Source organism: Eleutherodactylus coqui, chromosome 1 (genome assembly GCF_035609145.1).
Source record: "Eleutherodactylus coqui strain aEleCoq1 chromosome 1, aEleCoq1.hap1, whole genome shotgun sequence".
NCBI lineage: Eukaryota > Metazoa > Chordata > Amphibia > Anura > Eleutherodactylidae > Eleutherodactylus > Eleutherodactylus coqui.
Genome location: NC_089837.1, coordinates 247,304,361 through 247,321,086, shown reverse-complemented (window position 1 = coordinate 247,321,086; position 16,726 = coordinate 247,304,361). Strand labels below are relative to the sequence as shown.

At 42.8% G+C, this 16,726-nt stretch overlaps 1 long non-coding RNA gene across 1 annotated transcript; it reads right to left on the bottom strand.

The window, feature by feature from the left end:
* Window positions 1-1,315: 1,315 nt before the first annotated feature.
* Window positions 1,316-6,622, bottom strand: LOC136632735 (uncharacterized). The gene is made up of 2 exons (XR_010793192.1): window positions 6,450-6,622; window positions 1,316-3,956 (listed from the first exon to the last, which is right to left on the bottom strand). It is a non-coding gene; the product is annotated as an uncharacterized lncRNA (long non-coding RNA).
* Between the last annotated feature and the right edge of the window lie 10,104 nt (window positions 6,623-16,726).

The window sequence follows — 16,726 nt, the reverse complement described above, 5'->3', positions numbered from 1 at the left end:
AATTATTGCAGCTATCTAAAGGCTTATCATTTACACGGCCCGATGATTGCTCAAACGATAGTCTGAGTGACAGCTTTGCGCAATCATTTTGCATAAACTATTAAGTAGCTACTCAGCTACTTAAGAGCAATTAAGTATGCAAATGAAGCCTTAGCTGAAAGCAGTTAATAGCTGGAGGGCTCTTATCTGCTTTCAGTTCCTTTGTTCTCCAACGGGAAACAATGCTATCAGCACTACCTGTGGAGAACTGCTGATAAGGCTGACCATTGATTTTTAGTTTGGCCTGAATTTAATGATCAGCTAGCAGTGCACGATGGGCGTGCATTTAGACGCAACGATTATCGCTAAAACGATTGCTTTTTAGCGATTTTTGAGCGATCATCGGCTGTTGTAAATGGGCCTTAGCACTGTTGGATGAATTGCTAAAATAATTGCTAAATAAACCCAGCCTTCTCGTTTAATTTACGATTAGTACCAAATTTACAAGTCGGCAGCCTGTAGTCACAGATCATCTGGCACCCCAAGGTTATTCCTTAAGTTATGTATGGCTTTTAAATGTTTGTCTGCTCTTACAAAATAAAGTGTCTCATTATAAAGCTACTTGTACACTGGGATTTTCGGGCTCAACTTGCATCGGACAGTATTCGGACATCCCGTCTGTGTGTTGTTCTATGTGCTGAACACCGCACATTTACGTGTGTTATTTTCATCCAAAAAACGGATAACAATAACACATTCATTTAGGTTATAACATTCATCTATAATTCCGGCGCAAAAATGCACCCCTAATATGCTTGTCTGAAACTAATCTAAGGACGGATTCACTCAAGGGTATTTGACTGCACAAAATATGTGCGTGCGATATGCAAAAAACCCCAAAAAACATTGGTTTCAATTAGTTTGTTCATATGTACATATTTTGCATGTGCATTTCAGTTGCCCCCAAAAATTAACATCATGTACCATTTTCCTGCACATTTGTGCAAGGTAATAGAACATATGGAACTAATTACACTAATTGGCCACTACAATTGCTGGGACCATTGTTGCATGTTTTTTTTGTGTGTGCAAATAGTACAGTAAAAAACACACAACACCTAATGCGCATGTAAATGTGCATAAGCCAGTATGAATCCGACCTTATATATAAGTACACATAATTTACATATAGATACACGTTGTTCAGTGTTTAGATGAAAATTTCCCCAACAGGAAAAGCCTTTGCCCCCGCCTGTGCCTATAAGTAAATCAGGCCCTGTGTATAATATGAAGATGTTTAGATAACAGATGTCACATAATAAAAACTGCATAGTCATTTAAAGATCACCAAATTTCAATATTTGATTTTATTTCATTTGATAAAATTAAACTTACAAAATGATAATTCACTATTGTAGAGGTCAATAGATATCCTGGCACATAGAGCAACACAGTTCATTCAACAGAACATCAAACCCAGAGATTTTCCAGTCAATTGATTGAGTCCTAAAATATATATTCCTATATTTATGCTATCATAAAGAATGGCATTCAACCAGTGTATTTAGTTGGTATTCTGGGTAACAAGTATAGTATGACAGTGTACTGGTCATATTCAACAACTATAAGTTGCATCACAGCACAGTCAATGACTATAGGTGAATGACACATGGAAATACAATAATACAATTTCCCCTACACAAAACATTATAAAGCAAAGGTTTCCATAATGTACATAAAAATGGTTCACAGTTATCTATGCCATTTTGGTTACTTTTAGGACTATATATTTGAAAAAAATAATATATGAGAAAAAAATCATTAAGAGGAACACTAAAGGCAAAAACAATGGTACTAGAACTCAGGGATGTCATGCCCGGAGAGTCCCTTTAATGTTTCACCATTGCAGAAATTGCACATACGTTTGGGAAACCTACCGAATACTATATTATGTAGGAGACATTATATGAAAGATAGTATTTTAAATAAAGTCTTTCTAATAATCAGTTACCTCTGCAACAAAAGCTGATAAGTGATGCAACTTCATAAGCAATGTTCTATATAATACACCTAAAAGAATGACAAGAGAATTCAAGGTTGGTGCAAACTTACAAAGGTCCTGTATGAATGCAGGAATTGTTTCTTAATGAGAATCTACAATTTTATGCAAATCGTTCTTAAAGTCTTTATTACTATGGAGCTAGAAGGACATTTCAGTTGTAACTCATAGCAACCCATTGCATAGTTGACTTTAAAAATCTTGCCCAGTTGTAAACTACAGATGCCCTATCCTTAAGATAGGTTATAAGTAGTAGATCGGTGGAGGTCTGCCACCAAGGACCCCTGCTGAATCACTTTTTACTCATGCACTGATCTGATTTCATAGTGGCTAGTCGCACACCCCTAGGTGTGTAGCACACCTAAAATGCCTAATTACTTTGCCTGTAATACCAGGCCTGGCCACTGCAACGAGAACAAAGCTGTCTGCTTCCTGAACGTATCAGCTCTATGCATGAGTGCACCGTCCTGGTGAACAGCTCATTGGCCGGGAACCTAGGTGGCAGATACTTGCTGATCTACTAACTGATGGCCTATCCTAAGGATAGCCCATTACTAGTTCACAACTGGACAGCCCTTTTAAGTATCTATTCTGCACTAAATTGATGAAATGTAAGGGAATGACACAATTTGCATTTTCATTGATCTATTTTATGTATTTCAATGAGAATGATCACTTAAATAAATACACTGATGGTACACATAATGAAAGATGGCTCAGTTAAATCATTGCATTGCAAAAAGAGTTTTTCTTTTCCCTACTTACTGTGATACTGACTTTACTGCATAAAGAGACCTCAGAAAAATCAGCATTGCATTGCAAATATTGCACCCTCATTTCAGTAAACACATGAATGAGTGATCTTTCCCATTGAAACCCCACTTGCAAAATAATTTTTATAGTCTATATAGTGCAGAAAGATACCAATTGTGCCCTTATTTTGTGGTACTCTGCTAAAGTATATCTCAAGTAAAAATAACCGACTCAAATCAGAATTGAAAAATCACGACTGACATACTTGTGGAAACACTAGCTGACAATGAAAAGCTACGACTCCAGACTCATGGGATGATGAGTCCAAGGGACAATGCAGTGATTGTCCATCATACTAGTACAATGAATTCCTTTCATGTCAGGGAGCTCTCCCTTCCATTTCAGGGGAAGTTTCCATGCTGCTTGATATAGGTACAGAGCATGCAGTGGTCATTGACGTACATGCATGTGGAATATTCCGCTGTAAAAAAAAAGAAATTAAAGCAATATTTACCATATTTTTTATTCATGGAAATGACTAGCAACGCAGCAGTATGTACTATACTAGAATAGAATGTACATGCTACTCTTCAGGAATATGAACAACGCAGTCTGCAAGTCCTTCCAGTTTCTAAATTGATGTACTTGATCCCATCGACAGACCTATTTCAAATATGTCTTCCAGCCACTACTGTATGTCTCGGTGTTCTTTGCGGAATATTAGTTTGTTAATTTAATTCTGGATACTTTTGGAGACTCTTTGTGGAGTAGACACTCAAGGTTTTCAGGTCAGCAAAATGTTCATTTGGGGGAAGCCTGAGTAAGTGAAAATGAGCCTCTCAATCAGATGGGGTTACATTGATCTTGATTATGATTACATATGCCATTCCACGGTGTGCTTGATAATGAGAATACAAGAGAGCAGAGGTGTAAGAGAGTGCTATAGTTGCATTTACGTCACAGTCTATTAACAGCAAACATTTAGAACCAAGATGAAGGCAACGCTGAAGAAGAGAGCAGGGGTTGAATACAAGGAAACTGCATGCGCATGGGTTGTTGTAGTGTTCGAGGAAGTTGTGACAGGTGATGTTCCATTTGAATTTGAAGTAGATGATACATTTTGCCCTGTCAGTGTTGTAGTAGTAGCATTAGACTGACTGTTCACCTAAAATAATCAGATATAATCAGAATAAGTTATAAATTCAAATTCATGTTAGCATGCGTTCAGTATTACCATGCATCATGATATTTTATAACGAATGCATACAGGGTGAGCCGAAATACAGGAAAAAAAGCTGTTCATAATGACAAGAAAGCAGGGCTATATACTCCATACATACACCCATTGCTATAATACAGTTTTCCCTACCTGTGCCTCTAGACTTTGGGTATTTGGCTGCCTACCAGTTAGCATCTGTAAATGTTATACTTCACCAGTCATGCCATGCAAGAATCAATATCACTGGCACTCAGCTTATAGATCAGAGTTTATAACACTACAGTTAGTACTATACAAATTAGCTTTTTCAGTTTGTAGGTTTTAATTGATAGTAGTTAGTTGTAAGTTGTTAATAAATGAGGTCCATTTTAGACACACGCTCTACTACATCTTTCATGGACTCTACTACTTAATATGGTTCAACACCACCTGTTACATTTAAATGTGGTTCTGTAACTAATGCACAATTGTAATTATGAGTTCTGTCTAAGATTAAATGTTTTACAGATATCGATGTTATTTCTGACTCATTAAGTAAAATCTGTTTTATCATGTTCAAAAGAAAGACTTACACATCTCCACTTTTCTGTTCTGGCTCCAAAAAACGATTAAAAGTTGCATCAAAAACTGAACTAAAAACCACATACGTCGTTTTTGATGCTGTTTTGTTTTTGTAACAAAACTGAGAAATTGACACATAAGAAAGGAGAACTATCAGTCTTTCGTTTATATTGTTATTTCATTGTTGCTGCACTCTTGGGCTTTGGCTAAAACAAAAACTAAATATATATTTCCAGTAGCTTAATTGGGTTATCCCACGTTTTGTTATTGATGTCTTTAGGATAGTTTATCAAAGCAAATTGGCAGAGGTCTGCCTCTCAGGATCTCTGATGATCAACTGATCCCCCAGGCCGGTCACTGTCAATACGGAGCTGCCTTTGTTCCGTAAGGAGGCAGCTCCGTACATTGCGCAGTGGCCCCTGGCTTGTATTACATGATGAGTCCCATTCACTTCAATGGAACTCAGCATGTAATACCAGCTGGGACTATAGCACAGCAGTGTACAAAACTGTCTGTTTCCATCAGAAAGACAGCATCATATCAACAGTGACTAGTGCAGGATCAGCTGATCAGTGGGGATCCAGAGCAGTAGACCTCCATTGATCTACTATTGATGACCTCACTTGAAGAAAGGCCATCAATAACAAAATGTGGGACAACCTGTTTAAGCATGTCACTGCCCAATTTCTTTGCAACTTTATCTTCCCCCCCCCCCCCCCCATTTTATATTTAATAAATATTTGGCTATAGAAATCAGCAATAATAAGTGGAACAAAGAAGGAAAATGAGAGAGAGAAACTGAATGGAGGCTAGAGTTGGGCTGTTAACTGTACACGTAAGTGAAATATGACACTACATGAAAGGAGACATGAAACTTTCACTAAGGGAAAACTAATAGCACAAAATTTGTGTATTAAACATTTCCTTTTGTTGCAGTCATTGGAAAGGAAAAGACAACACCAATTCAAAGTGTTTAGTCATATCGCAATGGGGAGCTTTTCATATATCTTAAGTCAGCACCACATGCAGTGTTCCCAAATGTGGCTGTTTTATAAATCTTAGGAATATCAAAGTATTTTAGTTAAAAAGATAGATTCATGAAGATATGGCGTGGCCAAGTATGATTTCTATAAACTTGCCAGTGACAAAGACATGACTGCAAACTGGCTACAAAGGGCACATATGGTAAGAAGGCTTTTAAATATACTACATAACAATAGTCTATACAAAGATCACACATACAAAAATCAATTATGGATTCAATTTCAGACTTGTGGATTCTAAATGTATATTTTCCAATGCATAACTGAAGCTCGAGACACATGGATGATGTCTACTAGTAGTAGTTGTTAAAAATTCTACTCTTTATACAAGACTGGGGATTTGTCTGCCTACATTAGTTTAAAGTCCCTAATGAACACTGTAATACATCAGGATCACATATCTACATCATCCTTCCCATCAGTTCTTAACAAGGAAGAGGAATCTAGAGTCTCATCCATATGGCACTTATAAAAGAGTAACATTTGGTTACAGGGTACTCTCAGATGGTAATTGTTGATTGTGCATGCAGTATATAGGGAGATAGTTACAATGTTCAGTAACAAGGATCTTTTGTAAATTATATTGGTCAGTTTTTATAACACTTTTCAGAAGTCAGTATGCTTACAATGAAACTGCTAAAAAAGTTTCTATATTTGTTTATGATGATACATTAAAACAGGAAAAAAATAACAATAATATATATGTTAACAGAATGCTGTTCAGAACCTGCACAATATTCTCTGTCCTAAATGTAAATTTATTTTCTTGTTTTGGTAAAGTGCATTATGTGCATCAAGATTGTGCAGAGCAATGTAATGAATGTATAAGGCTCACCTGGCTGGGTATAAGAAAAGCCAATAGGACCATTCCTAGACAGAAAATAATGATCTGATTCATCTTTTTCCCAGTTCTGGCTGTGACCCCGGTGTAAATTTGTTACAATACTACTGTGAGTTTGGCTCCTGATGCAGACAGCAGCTGTTGTGTTCTTTCAGTTGAGGAGGGTGACTGTGGTAGGGGTTTTTATGTGTTATGCAGGAGATGACAATACCCATGACGTGTAGCTTTTCTCCCTCCCTATCACATGTTACTACACCTCCACCCTCCCTCTTTCCTCTCTTCATCCAAACCCCATTCTTTTTTACCTTTTTGTGCTTGCATTTTTTAATTGTGCTTTTTTGGCCTTTTTTCTCAGTTTATTGTTCCTCTTACTGTGCTGGTTTAGTCAATATGAAGCCATGTGAAGTTTGTAACATTGTGACAATTGTAATCTTGACCTAATTATGATATATTTCTTTATCTACCCTTTGTTTTACCAAACAACATACCTTTTTATTTAATTTTGTATCTATTTTTGTTGACATTTTCTGTTTTAATTTTAATTCTTGTTTCATTATTAACACTTGTTGTTGTAAGTATAAGATCAGTATTATTATTGTTAACACTTGATCTATTTTTGTGTAATATAATATAAAAGAATTACCTTTATACAGTTAACATATGTAAATTACCGTATTTTATGTGCCTGTTTCATTAGATAAAGTATGCAACACTGTCAGTAATGACAACAGTGACACCTATAGGCTGTCACTATTATCTGCAAGCCAAAAAAAAGTAGGGAATGATACGTTCCTCTGACTAATGTTCCAGATTCACCTATCCTGACTGTGGGATGAATTAACAATATCACAAGGACATATAACTAAGGGACAATCTCTTGGCATTCATCAGGTCAATGAGAATCAATGGATGCAGTCGGTGTATGCTCCTCTACAGACTCTGGTCTCTCATGTCATAACTGTAACCAAGTACAGCAAAAAAGGCATGTGATCCAGAAAATAATCTTTCTGGTGATAAATACTTTTGTGTAAAAAGACAAGTATCATAAGGCCACTGTCACACAAGCGTTTGTGAAAACACAGCGTTTTTACACTCAGCGTTTTTACTGTGGGCAGAGCTGCTTTGTACATTATTGTGAGCATCTGCCTGCGTCGTTACTGCGTTATTAGCTCAGTAACAATGCAGGCAAAGCAGGCTGATGTCGTCACCACTTTCATTCTTCCCTGCCAGTTGCATAGATACTGCATTGAAAATACTGTAAAACGCTGTACACAGCATTTTACTGGGTTTTAACAGCATTTTTAATGCACTCCATTTATTTCAATGGGCGATGTGGTGCATTAAAAAGCACTGCACTGCAATGCTGAAAAATAGAACATGCAGCGTTCGATTTAGTGCGTGTTATAAACCCTGCGCTAAAGTGCTCGATCTAGAAGCCGTATTGAAATGAATGGATGCTTGGTGCAGCGTTTTTAGCAACGCTCGCTAAATGCTGTACTTAAACGCCTATGTGAGAGATGAAAAAAAAGCCCTTCAAATTGCAATAATGTAAAAATATTTTTAATAGCTTTCTTTTATGCTGATTTACCAGTGCTTGAAGTTACAGGCCTTACAGGGTCACCTATAGCACAATGGTATTCAATCACTCTGGTACAATTAAACAACCAGTCACATCAACACTGGAGATGAGCCAGCGTACTCAGTAAGGACAGATACTCGAGCGAGTATCGTCCTTACCGAGTACCTGCCTGCTCGCCCGCAAAGATTCAGGTGCCGGCACCCAAATCTCTGCGGGCGAGCAGGCAGGTACTCGGTAAGGACGATACTCGCTAGAGTATCTGTCCTTACCGAGTACGCTCGCTCATCTCTAATCAACACAGACACACTGTTGCTCCCCGTCCACCTCCAAGTTCCCCTGCCAGTGGGAGTCTAAAGTACCAGACTCATACGTATAAGAATATTCAAAAGTTTTGCTGTTTATGACCGACAAGTCATCAATAGATGATCATCGGGAACCTGCCGTTCAGATCCACAGAGCCGTGGCCCTGCAGTCATCTATTGATCATACGTGCCGGCGAATATTCGCTGGCCGAAGAGACCGTTTGAAAAGTAGGAACAAACGAAAATACGCTTTCTAGCTCTGGTCGTGATCGGCGAAAAACGTTCTTTCCGGCGATTATACGCTGCGCTCGTGCGAACGTAAATACGCCTACGCTCGTGTGAACGCACCCTTATGGCACTGACAGCGACTGCCTGAACAGCTGATCACTCAGGGTCCCAAGTGACAGACTCTAGCCGATCAACTATTGATGACCTATCCTGAGGTAAGGTCTTCAATAGAAATTGCTCAGAAAACCCATTTAATTTCCAGGGTACAGTAGGTATGGTGCATAGTATCATTAAATTCAGGTGCATGGCACATATTACAATTCATTTCATTATAATTGATTTTGGGGGTACAGTGCATATTACAATTTCAGGGGCATAGTGTATATTATAATTAATTTTAAAGGGCACAACATGCCTTATAGTAAATTTCAGGGGCATAGTATGCATGATAATTAATAATTACTTTCAGGCTTACAGTTTGATATTTATTTTTTTGGGTAAAGAGTATTATTTCCTTTTTCGGACACACTGTAGACTATTAATTACTTCAGAAAATCGCAGATTTGGAAGGGACCTCTGGGGTTATCAGATCCAACCCCCTGCTCAATGCAGAATTCACTAAATAATCCCAAACAGATGTCTGTCCAGCCTCTGTTTAAAGCCTTCCCTTGATGGAAGAACTCGCCACCTCCCGTGGCAACCGATTCCACTCACTATCAGAAAGTGTCTCCTCCCTTTCAGTTTCATCCCATTGCTTCTCCAGCGGCGTAACTTGAAGCGGTTGGTCCCCAGTGCAAAATCTGCAACTGGGCCCCCAATTATAAAGATTCATTGATAGTATTGGTTTGCAATATGAGGAAGAGAGACTTTATGGGCCCCTAGGGCTCCTGGGCCCATGTGCAACCACACCCTCTGCACCCCCTATAGTTACGCCAGTACTTTTAGCCTTTCCTTGTGCAAATAAGACAAGCGCTGAATCCTCTGCACTGTGACAGCCCTTCAGATATTTGTAGACAGCTATTAAGTCTCCTCTCAGCCTTCTTTTTTGCAACCTAAACACTCCCAGATGTACTTTTGCATTTCTCCCTAATAAATACCATTCTGTTAGTCACCACCCACTGTTCAAACTTTTCTATGTCTTTTTAAATCCTCCCTTTCCCCTCAATTCCCTCCTCCAGATCATTGATAAAATGTTACCATGCGGGGGGGGGGGGGGTCCCGCGGTCGGCGCGCGTCGCTCCGGTGTCGGCGCCGGCGTCCTGGAGCTCTGGTGTCGGGGCTCTCCCGGCGGCTTGGGGTGGCCGGTGGCGTGGGCGTGTCCACCTGTAGGGTGCCGCACGCACGCCTCCATCCTTCTTATCCATCCTTCTTACGCCCGTCCCTGGGCGGAGCCTTGTAGTTTAAAGACTGGCAGTGATCTGTGCTCACTGCCAGTTATTGGTTCTGTCAGCGTCTAGTTAGTCTGTCTGCAGCTAGTCTCAGCCAGCTCCTAGTTTGCCTGTCAGCTTCCTCCAGCTTGTCTGCAGTTCAGTCTGTTTCTGTTTGGTCATTGCCATCTGCCTTTTCTGTCGGCACTCTGTCCCCCGCTAGTTAGGTTCTTCCTTGTAGTCGCCAGGTCCCTAGCCTAGGGTAGGGACCGCCGTCCAGTTGTCTGCCTGGGGTTAGCCAGGGCCGAGGCAAGTAGGCAGGGACAGTGGGGTGCGGGAAGTTCAGGGCACCCCACCTGGCGCTCAGGGGGTCAGAGTGCTGTAACATAATAACTGGCCCTTTAAACTTTTTTTCCATGGAGGCGATCAGCCCCCTCGCAAACCAGCTGCACGCCCTTGTGCCGGTGATCCAGGATTTATCAGCTCGCATGGTGGCCCAGGAGCAGTGGGCGTTGTCGCAGGGGCCGGATGCCTCAACCCGTCCCGAACCCAAGTGCCCTCTTCCCGAGGTGTTCTTCGGGGAGAGGAACAAGTTTTTTGTTTTCCAACAGGTGTGTCGCCTGTTTTTTCGGATGCGTCCCCGTTCTTCCGGGTCGGAGGCCCAGAGGGTCGGGCTTATAATGTCCCTGCTGCGGGGCTCTGCCCAGACCTGGGCTTTTTCCATTCCCGAGGGTTCCCCCTGCCTGCAGTCGGTGGACTCCTTTTTTCAGGAACTCGGGGGTATCTTCGATGAACCGGACCGAGTGGGGTTGGCGGTTTCGCGGCTGTTGGTGCTGCATCAGGGGTCACTTTGTGTGGAGGATTATTGCTCCAATTTCAGACGCTATGCGGGTGATACTGCATGGAATGATAGCGCTCTGAAAGACGTTTTACTGCAGGGCCTCTCGGACGCAGTTAAAGAACTGTTGATTTCCAATCCCGTTCCAATCCCGGTGAAGGCAGATAGGAGGCTCAGGGCTGGGAAGCAAGATAGACAGGCCCATAGAGTCAGGGAGGTCGTTTGTCCTGTTCCCTCCTCTTCCGTACCAGTCTCTGGTCACGAGCCAATGGAGGTGGACCCGCTGGACCCCAAAGAGCGACGCTGGATTCGTTTATTGCATCATCTCTACTGCGGGAAAGCTGGACATCGGGTGATAACCTGCCCCCTGAAGCCTCAGCACCCACAGTCTGAACCGGCGGAAGAACTCCAAGTCCTAGGCGATTGCAGGGAGCATCGCCTAGGACTACAGGTACCTCCTAAACTTCTGGTACCTTGTCAGGTTAGCTTCCGGAACTTTTCCCGCCCCAGGCAGGCGTTTATTGTTTCCGGAGCAGCCGCTAACCTGATAAGCATGCGTCTCGTTAGACCCCTGATGGCTGAATTTGTGGCGCTGAAGACGCCAATTCGTTTTACTAGCATTGATGCTACCCCTCTTGCTACAGGCTTGGTACGATGGAGGACCCCAGTCTTACAGTTCACGGTGGGGAGTTCCCACTTGGAAGAACTATCATTCCTGGTGATGGAGAAAATGTCAGTAGACATGGTGCTAGGGATGCCGTGGTTGGCGTTGCACAACCCCCAATTCAATTGGACCACCCGGGAACTGACTCATTGGGGACCATCCTGCCAAAGCCATCTTGCCCCCCTTCCTCTCTGCTTAGTAGATACCGCGCTCATTCCGGAATACTTGTCTGACTCCCGGGATGTGTTGTCCAAAAGCCTGTCAGAGACCCTGCCTCCTCACAGAGAGTGGGATTGTGGGATAGACCTTATTCCAAACAAGCCCATCCCTAAGGAGAATGTCAAGGCTGATGCCCTCTTGCGGAGTTTTGGGGTGCCAAAATTTGAGTCACTGCCCCCCAAAAATACCCTGGAACCTAGGGTTGTGGTTGCGGCGGTCGACTCTGGTCTCATTCCCCGCCTTCAGAGGGCTCAGCAGGACGCTCCACCAGGGGTTCCCGAGGGCAGATGGGTTGTTCCAGAATCATTAAGCCTCTCAGTTTCTGAACCCTACAAGGTGGGTCAGAAGGTGCATCTGTCCTTCAGGAACCTAAGACTGAAGGTCCCGTCCTTAAAGCTTGTGCCGCGCTTTGTAGGGCCTTTTACTATTACGCGTGTAATTAACCCGCTCGCTTATGAAGTTGAGTTGCCAGCCACGTGGAAAGTGCATAGGGTTTTCCACAAGTCCTTGTTGAAACCCTTTGTCCCTTCGGTGAGGCACAATTCCGGTCCCCCGCCTACCACCCTGGTCCGGGGCGAGGTCGAGTATGAGGTGCAGGAAATCCTGGATTCTCGTCTGCGACGGGGGACCTTGCAGTATCGGGTGGCTTGGAAGGGTTTTGGTCCTGAAGACCATTCCTGGGTGGCTGCACGGGATGTTCACGCTCCTGTGTTGGTACGGCGTTTTCACCGTCGTTTTCCGGATAAGCCTGGTCGGGTTTCCGGGGGCCCGGAGGTCCCCCGTCAGAGGGGGGGTAATGTTACCATGCAGGGCGGCGCGGGGTCCCTCGGTCGGCGCCGGCGTCCTGGAGCTCTGGTGTCGGGGCTCTCCCGGCGGCTTGGGGCGGCCGGTGGGTGGCGGTGTGGGCGTGTCCAACCGTAGGGTGCCGTCCGCACGCCTCCATCTTTCTTATGCAGCAGTGGGAGGAGTTGCCTCCTCCCACTCTCCGTCCCTGGGCGGAGCCTTGTAATTAAAAGACTGGCAGTGATCTGAGCTCACTGCCAGTTATTGGTTCTGTCAGCGTCTAGTTAGTCTGTCTGCAGCTAGTCTCAGCCAGCTCCTAGTTTGCCTGTCAGCTTCCTCCAGCTTGTCTGCAGTTCAGTCTGTTTCTGTTTGGTCATTTCCATCTGCCTTTTCTGTCGGCACTCTGTCCCCCGCTAGTTAGGTTCTTCCTTGTAGTCGCCAGGTCCCTATCCTAGGGTAAGGACCGCCGTCCAGTTGTCCGCCTGGGGTTAGCCAGGGCCGAGGCAAGTAGGCAGGGACAGTGGGGTGCGGGAAGTTCAGGGCACCCCACCTGGCGCTCAGAGGGTCAGAGTGCCGTAACATAAAAATGTTGAACAACACTGGGCCTAGGACAGAGCCTTGTGATACCTCACTTGCCACATTCTTCTAATTGGATGTGCAGCCATTTATGACTACTCTTTGAGTACCATCACTCAGTCAGTTGTGAATCCACCAAACAATTGCCTTGTCAATCCCATATTTGACCATTTTTTTCAATAAGGATGGTATGAGATACTTTGTCAAACTTCACTAAAGTCAAGATATACTATATCTGCTGCATTTTTCTGATCAACAGAGTCGGTAATTATATCATATAAGGAAATTAGATTGTTACAAACCCATGCTGGTTCTGGTTAATTACTCCATTCTCATCCAAATACTTGCATAAATGCTATTTATTAATTTGTTCAAAGATTAGAGATGAGCGAATGTACTCGGTAAGGCCGATTTCGCAATCGAGCACCGCGATTTTCAAGTACTTCACTACTCGGGTGAAAAGTACTCGGGGGCGCTGTGGGGCGGGGCGTGGTGGAGCGGAAGGTAGCAGCGCGGAACAGGTGGGAGCTCTCTCCCTCCCCCCCCCACTCCCTTCTGCAACCCCCCGCTCACCCACAGCGCCCCCAGTACTTTTCACCCGAGTAGTGAAGTACTCGAAAATCGCGGTGCTCGATTGCGAAATCGGCCTTACCGAGTACGTTCGCTCATCTCTATCAAAGATCTTTCCCAGTATAGAAGTCAGGCTCACAGGCCTGTAGTTTCCTGGGTCACCTTTTCCCCTTTTTTGAAGACAGGGACAACATTTGCCCTTTTTCAATCTTCTGGGACTTGTTTTATTCTCCATGAATGTTCAAATATTACGGCGAGTGGTTCAGCAATTACCTCTGCTGCTTCCTTTAGTATCCTAGGATGTAATTTATCTGGACCTGGAGACTTGAATTCATTTAAGTTTGCTAATTGTTCCCTCACCATCTCTCTGTTTATAGATAGCCTGCATTATTTGATTCTCCCAATAGCACAGGGAAGATCAGTTTATGCTACATCTACTTTCTGAGAGAAAACAGATACAAAATAGGAATTTAAAAATTCAACCTTCATTTTTAACCATTTTCATCTTGTAAACTTCCTATAGCATTTTTAACGTCTCTTATGACATACCACCCAAATCCTTTTTTAATGCTTTTAGCCTCTGTTGAAAGCCTCAATTCATTATTAGCCTTAGTTTTTCTGACACTTGCCCTACAGTTTCTGCAGACCACATTATATTCTTCTTTAGATATCCCCCCCCCCTTTTTCCATTTGCTAAACATATTTCTTCCTTCCTTTTTAACATGTGTGCAAGTTTTGTGTTCATCCATTCTGATCTCTTTAAATGCTTCCCATTCTTCCTTCTTTTAGAGATTAACAATGGTGTTTTGAGAATCTCAATTTGCAATATTTCCCAACCTTCTTGCACATTTCTGTCCTTAAGAACATCCAGCCATTGGATTCTTCCTACCCTCTTTCTGAGTCCATTAAAATCTACCTTTCTGAAATCCAACCTTGAGGTCTGAGCTTTCTCAGGTCTTCCTCCCCTTTTTATCCAAAATTCAAGGATAGCATGATCACTGCCTCCTAAGGTCCCAGCCACCCTTACTCCCTCAATCATTTCCTCCATGTTGGTAAGAATTAGATCCAAGATAGCAGATCCCCTTGTTTTCTCTTCTACCTTTTGGAAGATAAAGTTGTCAGCAAGAGCGGATAAGAATTTGTTGGACCAATTCCTTTTGCTTGAGAGAGATTCCAAACAAATGTCTGGATAGTTAAAATCTCCCATGATCACTATGTCATGCTTTTTTGAGAGTTTGGCCATCTGATGTAGAAAGAGTTCATCATTAACTTCTGCTTGTTCAGGTGGCCTATAGTAAATGCCTACAATGGTGTCCTTTCTGTTTTTCTCTCCTTGTATTCTTTCCCCCAATGAGTTTCTACAGAACTACCATGCTCCGAAGCTTTAATCTCTGTTGAGATGTATGCTTCCCAAATATATAACGCACTACCTCCTCCACTTTTCGAGGGGCACAATGAGTAGCACTATTTTCTGGTGACACAACATTCGTGCTATTATTTTCAGAATGTTTAAATATGTCTTAGCTGTAAATTCTGCAGAGGTAAGACATAGCTTGAAGGAGCCATGAAGATCTAGACCAAATTGAAAAGAAAAGGAATGACTGCAGAGGATGTGACCTGTGAGTTATTAAATATCATTGTGTATTCTGTCTCTGATTGCATGTCATCAGTATTGTGATCACTTATAATAGCTGCAGTTTTCTAGTTTGTGACTCTACAACTCTCAGTGTATCTCACCATTGTTCAGGTCATACTTGGAAGTGTAGTTTTACATGCTAAAAACGCACCCTGTCCCTGTAGACTTAGGAGGCCCATAGTATAAATGAAGTATTATAGCTTGGGGCCCTGTTGCTTTTTTTGCATCGGGGTCCAGTAGCTTGAAATTACGCCTCTGATGCTAGGCTGTGATTATCTCAATAGAACACTTGCTATTTTGATTCCTCTCTAGTTTAATGTAGGTGAAGTGATGCTATGGATGGAAAACGTTATCCACATCAGCCTAACTGGTTGGAAAAGTAGCATCTACATAATGTTTCTGTGTCACAATTTATTTTAAAAGAAATTAAAACATGATTTGTTGTTTTGAGGTCAGCACTACACTGATAACAGAATATGGTTGCACTGCCCATTTTGAAAATGCTAGATAGGCCAGTGTCTGGAGTGGGCTGACAGACTGCAGTAACTAGACCCCATAGCTGCCTCCAGCTAATATACGTCTTTCCTAGCGCTGGCACAGCAGTAGTGCAGCAGTGCACATAACCTGATTCCTCCTACTGATCTCCTTTTCTGTTCTGAAGCATTGTAGGAGGGGTTAGGTTATGTGCACTGCTGTGCTTTATCAAAAATATAAGTACAACAGCTAGATGAAGTTTCAACACTAAGCGACAACAGCCCCTGAAAAGGACAGGCAATTATAGACTGCAGAAGATGGAAAGAAAAAGAGGGGCATTATTAGTTTGAGGGGATGCATAGGGAGCACATTTGCTTTGTGGGGGCTCAGCAGGGGCACTTTTACTTTGTGGAGGCACAGAGTGGGGGACTTTTTCATTGTGAGGCACAGATGGACAATATAACTTTGTGGGGGCACTTTTACTTTGTGGAGGCTCAGAGGGGGCACTATCGCTAAAAGCAGAAATTTTGCACCAGGGACCATGAGCTTGTAGCTATTTCACTGCACTATGACTCTGTCAGTCTTCACATTCCCCTCCTTCTGGTTATTCACTGCAGGGAGAGGAGCATGGCTTAAGCGACAGTTCACTTAAAGCCCAGAGCAGGCTTTTCTTAGTGGCACTGCTTTGTCTATTTTGGCTGATGGGGAGCTGAGGTAGGCAGAAAGAGTGGAGGCAGAGTGAGAGCCCATAACCCTTTGCCAGCTTCTCCATCCACTGTCACTTGTGCCGAACTAGGTGGGGTTATATCATAAATGGGGACATAGGGGAGCAGAGTATATAACAATAGAAAATGGAGGTTCATAGTAAATAGAAAGGGGGGCCACACATGGTTTTATATTAGAGGGTGTCTCGAAAGTGTGAAAACGACAATATAGAATGAAAACGGTTTGGCAGACAGTGATCCAATTTTACATACAAGCTGTGGGGGAAGAGGGAAACTCAATTTCCCTGTCTCTTTCCCTGCAGCACATATG